Source organism: Peromyscus maniculatus, chromosome 3 (genome assembly GCF_049852395.1).
Source record: "Peromyscus maniculatus bairdii isolate BWxNUB_F1_BW_parent chromosome 3, HU_Pman_BW_mat_3.1, whole genome shotgun sequence".
NCBI classification, from domain to species: Eukaryota; Metazoa; Chordata; class Mammalia; order Rodentia; family Cricetidae; genus Peromyscus; species Peromyscus maniculatus.
Window position 1 is genome coordinate 166,932,626 of NC_134854.1, and position 9,493 is coordinate 166,942,118.

The window sequence follows — 9,493 nt, forward strand, 5'->3', positions numbered from 1 at the left end:
ATGATGCTTTATGCAGTTGTTATGATGTACTAGCTAAGCAGAATAGCACACACCTATAATCCCAGCACTCAGGAAACTAAGGCAGGAGAATCACAGATTGAAGCCAGCCATAGGGGAAATAACAAGTGGAAAAGGAGACTTGCATGGTCAAAACTATGGGCATTTCTTCTGTTTTCTTAGTCCGATAGAGCATTATTTTAAATGAAAAAACAGAATCGTATAGCGATGAATGGCGTTTGCTAAAAGGGAAATTATGTGAAAGGCTTTTTCAAACAAGACCTAATAATGGCACCATAGACTGGAAGCAAGGCAGAGCAGGAGGGAACAGGCGCGGCTGAGCAGAGCGCACGGCCAGAGGCTGGAGGTGGTCTCTCACGTTTTCACTGATCTTTTCCTGTAGTAAGGAATTGCTGGCTCAGTGGGTAGAGTGCTTGCCTAAGGGGCCAAGCTCCAGGTTCAACCCCCAGTGCTGCGTAAAATTGGGTATAATGGTGCCTGTAGTTCAAGGTGACCCTCGGCTACAGAGCAAGTTTAAGGACAGAACCCGTCTCAACAAAGAACATGGGCAAGGGAGGAGGAGAGCTTCTCTCATGTTCCCCACAGAGACACAGCAGAGCGTGTACATCAACAGCTTCTCAACCACTCACTCACCTTGGCGGACCAGCATCTCAGTCAGGGTTTCTATCTCGGCAACGAAACACCAGGACCAAAGAGCAAGTTGGGGAGGAAAGGGTTTATTAGGCTCACACTTCAGCATTGCTGTGGTGGTATTGTGTCCTCCAATATATTGTGCACCCTAATAAACTTATCTGGGGGTCAGAGAACAGAACAGCCACTATATTAAACATAGGTGTAGGCAGTGGTAGCACATGCCTTTAATCCTAGCATTCTGTCTGAATTATCAGTGAGTTCAAAGCCACACTGGAAACACATGCCTTTAATCCCAGGAAGTGATGGCAGGAAGCAGAAAGGTAGATAAGGCGTGAGGACCAGGAACTAGAGCCTTTCAAGCTTTTAAGCAGCAGTTCAGCTGAGATCCATTCGGATGAGGACACAGAGGCTTCCAGTTTGAGGAAACAAGGTCAGCTGAGGAATTGGCGAGGTGAGATTGGATGTGGCTTGTTCTATTTCTCTGATCTTTCAGCATTCACCCCAATACCTGGCTCCTCATTTGTTTTTATTAATAAGACCTTTTAAGATTCTTGCTTCACATTGCTGTTCATCACTGAAGGGAGTCAGGACAGGAACTCAAGCAGGGCAGGATCCCAGGGGCAGGAGCTGATGCAGAGGCAAAGGAGGGAGCTGCTTACTGGCTTACTTCCCTTGGCCTGCTCAGCCTGCTTTCTTATAGAACCCAGGACCACCTGCCCAGGGATGGCACCACCACCATGGGCTGGGTCCACCCCCACTGATCACTAAATGAGAAGATGCCTTCCAGCTGAGTCTCATGGAGGCCTTTCCTCAGCTGAGACTCCTTCTTCTGATGACTCTAGCTTGTGTCAAGTTGACACACAAAACCAGCCAGTACAGCCAGTATCTCATCTTTCAGGACATCTCAATGGAAAAAGTGTATATAGAAATTCATGAAGCCTGTTAGAATTGGAATCCACCCATCTTGGCAGAGGCCGAGAAAGATTGGAATGTAGCCCTTCATGACAACCTTATCAGGGTTTGGGGCCTGCTTGTCTCTAGGGACCACGTTCCGGGAGAGGGCTGCCACTGAACCACAGTTTTGGCCTTAGTTACCATGTCAGATTAAGCAGAGATTTGGCTTCTTTCATATTTTAATCTCAGGTTATCAAACCAGAGCAGGTATTGTATTGAACAATCCTAGCATTAAATGATAGAATGCTGACAGAGATAAAATGCTGACCTCTTCTAACAGGAATTGTCTGTAGATGATGAACAAATTTATGGGCCTCAACTCAGCTTCCCAAATGCTCCCAACTCCACCCATCTACTCTCAACAATGAATGTCACAAGACCCAGTATTTTCCTGTTAAAAAAGTTCTACAGTGGAGAAAACAAAATTGTCCTTAAAAAATCCTGTCTTCACGGCCGCTTCACACAGACTTTCATTTCCCCAAAGGGAAAGACACCTGCCTCAGATGTCACTTCCACTCAAAGCCATCTGTACAGGGAGACAACAGGACATTCACTTCCTCCTGGGCCACAGAAGAGCCTGTCTTTGTGTGGCAGAACTGCTGAGACCCCGTGAAAACAGCGTGGCGAGGAACTAAGGGATAGGTGGGTGAAGGAGATTGCAGAACATTCTCCAGAAAAGCATCTGTTCCTGCTGCCAGCCAGCGCTCCATGTCACTTGAAATGCTGCCCCTCCTCAGTCAGTGGTCTCGTTGCCACAACAGAACTCCTGATAAACGGGATTGGAGGAAGGAAGCGTCTAGCTGGGTTCTGGGCTGGAGGTGCCAGGGTGGAGAAGGCACAGTGGCGGGAGATGGAGCAGCTGGTCATTGAGCAGAGCCCGGTGAATTCTCCTCGGCTTTCTCTCTTCTCTATGTGCAGCTGGGGGCCCGGTCTGTGCAATGGTGTTGCCCACGTTTAAGATGGGTCTTCTGTCTCGGTTGACCTGATGTAGAAACTCCTTCACGGATGTCCAGAGCTTTGAATCCTGTCAAGGTGACACTCCATATCAACCACACGACCTCCTAGGCTGCTATCATTTCTAAAACATCCTATAATTTCCTCTTGCTTCTGATGTAAAGAATTATTGAGGGGCCAGTAAGATGGCTCAGTAGGGAAAGTTGCTTGCCATAAGCCTGGTGACGTGAGTTCAATCCCCGGGACCCACGTGGTGGAAGGAGAGAACTGATGCCCACAAGTCGTCCTCTGACCTCCACATGTGCACCATGGCGTGCACAGGCACATACAAATAAATGCAATAAAATTTTAAATTATCGAAAAGTATCACTGTCATGTTTATAAAAACAAAAGAATTATTTATATTTACCCTCCCTGCCATATACAGACAAACACATATTTGTGTGAAGACACAGCATATTGGTTTTTCAGCAGTCATATTACCAACCTACATTAAGTTTACATGGTATTCTCACAATTTAAAATCATTTGGTTTTAAGTCATGAGTATTTTCTTCTAACAACATGAGCTAAGATTTTTTTCCCTTTACTGTACTCTTATCAATCTATTCTTAGGCAAAATGTGGGAAGACAGGAAGAGCTGTCTCAGGATATGACTTTGAACCCCTCACTCCTGCTTGCCATACATTCCACCAAATTGTGCCTCCCTCGCTCGTGATTCTGTCTAGTGTGGCTTTGATCATCACACTAGACATGTTCCACTTTGAATATTGAATAGCCATTCATATCTTCCTTCCAATAATGGAAGCGTTAGCTTTCCTTCTCCCCAGCCCTCAACTAAATGGTACAGTTTGGATGTGAAGTGCCCTGCCCTGTGCCCCCTGCCCTGTGCCCCCTGCCCTGGGCCCCCTGCCCTGTGCCCCTGCCCTGTGTCCCTGCCCTGGGGTCCCTGCCCTGGGCCCCCTGCCCTGTGCCCCCTGCCCTGTGCCCCCTGCCCTGGGCCCCTGCCCTGTGCCCCCTGCCCTGGGCCCCTGCCCTGTGTCCCTGCCCTGGGTCCCTGCCCTGGGCCCCATCCCGTGTGCTTGAACATTTAGTCTCCAGCAGCTAGTGCTTCAGGGAGGAAGTGGGGTCTTGCATAGAAGTGGGTATCTGGGGGCCAGCCTTGCAGCTGATAGCCTTGTGGGCTTCCTATCTCCTGTCTGGTTCCTGGTCCATCAGGACACAGCCATATGCTCCGGCAAGCTTTCTCCGCCATGATGGATTATAAGCCTGAAACAGTGAGCCAAACAAACCCCCTTTAGTTGTCTTTGCTCACTACTCTGCCTCATGACAAGAAAAATAACCACCATGCAGAGCTTCCCTGATGTTACTCTTAGGTTGGTTGTTTCTCTTTTCCATCCACAATTGAATCCATTCATAGCCAGTGAGTGCTTGACCCACAAACAAAACCAAAGATTCTGTCATCTATCAGGGGTTCTCTTGTAAAGTAAGGAAACAGAAGTGGTCAAGTGCTTTAAGCTGTAACTGGTTATTTAAGAAGTGGGATGTACTGTAGCCACTGTGCTCACCCAGCAAATATTTGCTGAGCATCTGGGATGTGCCAAGCACCCCAAGGGACATTTATACAAGCGTGGAGATGACAGGATGTGTGCTTACAAGGCACTCGGCCTAACTAACCCCTAGCAGAAGCAGTCACTTCTGGAGGCCACACACATGGTGCACTGAAAGAAAGGAGAGTGACCATTGTGCATGGCTAATTTGATGTCACTGCATCTTACATGAAGATTACCGAGTTCCACAATCAGAGCTAAGGTGTAACTTGGGTATTTCTAAACTACCTTGTATGCATTAGAATTACATCAGGAAGTGTAAGACGGACTCTTAAAGGCACAGTGCCACTGAAGCAGGAGCTGCACCATCGAAGAGGCAAGCCTGCTCTGCTCTTTACTTTTCTAAACAAAATGTTAAACTCTAAATTTCACTCTTTTGCCTTCACAAGAAAAATTAAGCCTCTGGACTTCTTATATGCCTCGTGTTGCTGTAGGTATAATGATTCCTGCCCTCCAAAACACACATACGAACAAATTTACCATTTATTCCACTGTGTGTTGCTATGACAAAATGCATTTTTTGAATATTTTTGAGTCTGAGTATTTCATGACAAAGACAGACCTAATTAGCTCACAGTTTTGAAGCCAGAGGTTCAAAATCTGAGGCTCCATCTTTGTGGCTACTGGAGAGGGCAAGTTTGGCTGCGTCACAGCATGGGAGAGAACAGAAAAGGCTAAAGCGAAGTGATCCCACTTCCCTCTCACGGGGACTAACACACCCCGGGAGGACAGCATAATCCAGGGACCCAACCACCGCCCACTAGACTTCACCTCTCAAAGCTCCCACCACCTCCCAGCTAACTTGTCCCAGCACCTCACAACGTCTTCAGAGGTACAGGCTTAATTCTCTCAATGTTAATATCAAGTATCGCTCTTAACACGGCCACCAAGAACAAGTCCTTCACTCATCACCTGTGAGTGTTTTGGATTTTCAGAATTATTTTATATTCATAGAACTGCACTCCAGTAGTTACCATGAAGAAAGAGGGGGAAGGCCTGACAGTGTCATCTGAAAGCAGGGTAGATGACAGTAGGTGATTATGTGACTGGATCTAGAATTTATTTCTACAGTGACAGTTCTCAAAACATAAACTCGCACTCCCCCATTTATGATCAATCTCCTGGTATTCACTGAAAAATGACATCTAGTAGACTGCAGCTGCACTTAGAACACTCACATTGGAGATTTTCATCTTTTCTTTGCACTAACAAAGGATGTTTTTTCCTTCTTTTTCTTTTTTTTTTGGGGGGGGGGTGAGTTTCAAGACATGTTTTCTCTGTGTAGCCCTGCCTATCCTGGAACTCACTCTATAGACCAGGCTGGCCTTGAACTCAGAGAGATCTGCCTGCCTCTGCCTCCCAAGTACTGGGTTTAAAGGCGTGCGCCACTACCACCGCCTGGCTACAAAAAACTTTCTTAAACTGGACTTTTATTAGCAGAAATTATTGTTCTCTATTTGGTACAATTCTGGAGGCTGCATTGTTACATTTTATGTGATCTGAAGGAAGCTACTAGATAAATTTGTGACAAATTTTATACATTTAGCAGATATTCTACAATGTCAGCATTAACTTACAATGGAAGGTTTTCTGTGTCTTACTTCCTGTGCCACTTGATTATTCCACGTGAACAGGAAATGCTTTCTTCATTGGCTCCCTTGGCCGTTCATGCTCCAGATGCAGTATGGGAATACGGGCTATTTCTGGAAGAAATGAAAGAGATGATCATGAACTTCATATAACTCAATTCTGTTTAAGAAATGGCTCACTCAATACAGTTCCCACACCATAGCAATGAGATGGTGTTTATTTCCATACATAATTTCCAACTAGTATTTTTAAATTATTTCATACGTGAAGAAAGTAAAACCTATAATCACGTAGATGTTTCTCTCAATGTCTACCAAAATGCAAATGAGTTGAAAAAATGGGAACCTCTCTCTGGATGGTTCATGATTCATGATTTACTGAAATAGCCACCCTCTTGAATTTAAGCTTTGCAATCTCTTTTTATGTTTCTGTTTGTTGTTTTGTTTTGGACCCAATTTTCCTATTGATTTTGCAAATGGAACACTCCCAAACTGGATAACATCTCCACACCTAGATGAATATCATTTTTTTCCATTTTTGACAAATAGAAAAAACAACAAAGAACCATATAAATGAGGTGACTCATCCATTAATCCTAACCTCCCCACCCTCTCCTCTCACTATTGCATCAGATGTCCATCTATTGCTGAGCATAGGAATCTTCCTCTACCCAAGATTTTGTTTGGGTCAGGACCAGTTACCAAACGTCATCAGTGTCTGAAAATGATAAACAGAAACAAATGTCTGTTACAGTACACTGTAAAATGTTCTTATTTTGTCATTAGTTAATCTCTGCCTAGTTTATAACTGAAACTTTGCCGTGGGTATGTATGAGTAAGAAAACACAACATAGTTAGCATTGGATTCTGTAGTACCCACAGTTTCAGGGACTTTGGACCACATCACTCATCTATAAAGAGGGACTACAAAAGTCCTGTCTGTAGTAACACTGCCTAGTTTCTGATAACATACAAAAAGATCATATTGCAATAGAAAAATAGAAAACAATGGCTCATCATAGAAAAACATACCATTATCCTTACAGAGTACATGCTCCCATCACTATGATGAATCTTTTTAGCATTGACTATTCAAGTATATTTATAGAGATAATGAATGTGTCAATGAAAAATTTAAATCCTCTCTGAATTATGTAGAAACCAATTTTTCTCTCCAAATAATTTATTATTAACATAAACTCAAGACAAAGTGAGAGGCATCAGATCATGATACAATGGAGGTGCAGAAATGTCGCTCCTTGTTTATGTATTGTTTGCATTACATGGGGGTGGGGAATGCCATGATACACATGTGAAGATCAGCAGACAACTTGGGGTAACCTGTTCTCACCTTCCATCATGTTTTCACCTTCCACATTTGTTCTTTGTAGTTGTGGAAGACACCATAACCAACATCATCTTGGGAGGAAAGGGTTTAGTTGGTTTACACTTCCAGGGCACAGTCCATCCTGCAGAGCAGTCGTGGTCGCTTACCCCAGAACTGAAGCAGGAGCCATGGAGGGGCCTCTACCTTACTCCCCCTCTCACCCGCTCCGCTCATGCTCAGCGAGCTTCCTCTAACAGACTAGACAGCTGCCTAGGACTGGTACCACCCACAGGGGCTGGCCCTGCTGCATTAACTAGCAATCAAAACAAGTTCTTTAAATATGCTCATGAGCAACCTGGTTGAGGCAATCCCTCCACTGATGCTCCTTTTCCCTAAGTGACTCTAATGTGTGTCAAGTCCATAATAATGACTAACCAGTACACACTATGTGGGATTCAGGGACTGAGCTTGGGTCAGTAGGCTTGATGGCAGTCACCTTTATACACCGAGTCATCTTAACAGCCTGGAAATGCTATGTTTCAGGAGTCTCAGCCATCACTGGCAGCAACCTTCGTCCTCACACCAACACTGCAGTTTGCACATGGTCTGTCCCTAGTGAACTTGTTTTGTAGTTTCATACCCAGTGTAGCCTTGCTCCTGTGTGAGGAGTCTTTGGTGGGTGTTTGGGTCATGGAAACTCCACCCTCGTGAAGAGAGGCTTGTAGTTCCCACAGGTGTGGATTGGTCATCTCAAAGAGTAGTCATGAACACCTGATCTCTTTCATTCCCTAATTTGCAGTGTGTCTGCCTGTGCTCCCACTTGTCACTGAGTCTGCCTGTGCTCCCACTTGTCACTGAATCTGCCTGTGCTCCGGCTTGTCGTCACCGTGCCTGAAGCAGCACAGGTTCTCTCCAGACGCCACCCATCCTTGGCTTTGTGCCTCTAGAAGCATGACCTTAACAGCCTTCACTGTCTTTAGAGTTACCCGGTCTCAGGTGTTCTAATCACAATAGAAATGGACTAAGATGACCAAAGAGAAGGAAAACAATCTACTAATTAATGTAACATGAACTCTCTTTTTTGAAAAGTTTTTTTTTTAATGGGTGGACATATGTGTGGGTTTGTGCATGTGTCTGCAGAGTCCAGAAGAAGATATCAGATCCCCTTGTTGCTTCTCAGTCTGTTCCTAGATAAAGCCTGGAGAGATGGCTCAGAGGTTAAGAGCACTGGCTGTTCTTCCAGAGGTCCTGAGTTCAATTCCCAGCAACGACATGGTGGATCACAACCATCTGTAATGAGATCTGGTACCCTCTTCTGGCCTATAGGCATATGTGTAGGCAGAAGACTGTATACATAATAAATAAAATTTTTTAAAAAAGATGTTAAAACCTTCCATCTTAGTGGGAAACTTGTTAAGACACAGGATGTTCTAAAGGAAAGTGGAACATTGCATCCTTCAGGGAAGTTCATTAAGCTTAGAAAGCAAACAACTCAAAAGCTTCAAGAAGTTCCTAAAACTGACCAGATTCACTAGGCCTCTCCCTCCCCAAGTGTGTACGAGCAGTAAGAACTCCTAAGAGGTACTCTTAGACCAGCTGGCTGCCTGGAAGAGGCTCAACCAACAGAGCTGCCGGGAGAAAACTCGGCAGCTATTGATCTGCCTTCGGGCGGGGCAGTGCCCTCCAGGTTCCCAGCTTTGTGAGCTGTCACCCGTGCTGGGGTGGGCTTTGGTAATGCAGCTGTCTTTGAGTTATTTCTGCTCCTATAACTCCTTACCCTTACTTCTATATGGAACCCCAGTGGATTCATTGGTTCAGCAAGTTGGACTTACAGGTGTCCTTACCTTGAACGATACTGGTTTCCTATTTAGGGTGAGTAGATGTTTGTTCATGTCTCCTCAGGAACAGTGTCATTTGGAACCCTGGAACTGGAGTCTCCAGTGGTTGTGAACTGTATGATGTGGGTGCCGGGAACTGAACTCGGGTCCTCTGCAAAGCAGTGTGCACTTTGACCTGCTGAGCCATCTCTCCATCCCCTGTGGCATGGATTGTAAGATTGAGAGATTTCAGCATGGACTGGGTGCAGGATTGTGCACCTTGAATGGAGCACAGTAAGGACCAGGTTGATCAGGAGGTGAGAGAAGCAGCTGGAGTCTCTGGCTGCCTCCAGTGAGCACTGAGGCTGATCTGTGGGAGGCCTTGCTTCCAGTGAGATTTTAGCGTTTGTAGAGGAAGTAGCCTCTCCAGCAATCCCATGCTTAGAAACAGTGGAAAGGAAATGGGGTGACCTAGTGTAAGAGGGCATCGCCCTAGTGCCTGACGCAGCCTCTCCTTGGTTGTCTAGATGGGAACAGAGTGCTGGTGACAAGGGGCAGAATGTGAAAGCCATGGACAGAGACCAAGGTGGCT

General features: G+C 45.4%; 1 long non-coding RNA gene across 2 annotated transcripts; it reads right to left on the reverse strand.

The window, feature by feature from the left end:
• Positions 1-552: 552 nt before the first annotated feature.
• Positions 553-9,231, reverse strand: LOC143272569 (uncharacterized). 2 transcript variants are annotated; one of them, XR_013050239.1, is made up of 3 exons: positions 8,929-9,231; positions 5,746-5,871; positions 553-2,629 (listed from the first exon to the last, which is right to left on the reverse strand). It is a non-coding gene; the product is annotated as an uncharacterized LOC143272569 (long non-coding RNA). The 2 variants fall into 2 exon arrangements; XR_013050240.1 differs by having other exon boundaries at positions 5,746-6,475.
• Positions 9,232-9,493: the final 262 nt, after the last annotated feature.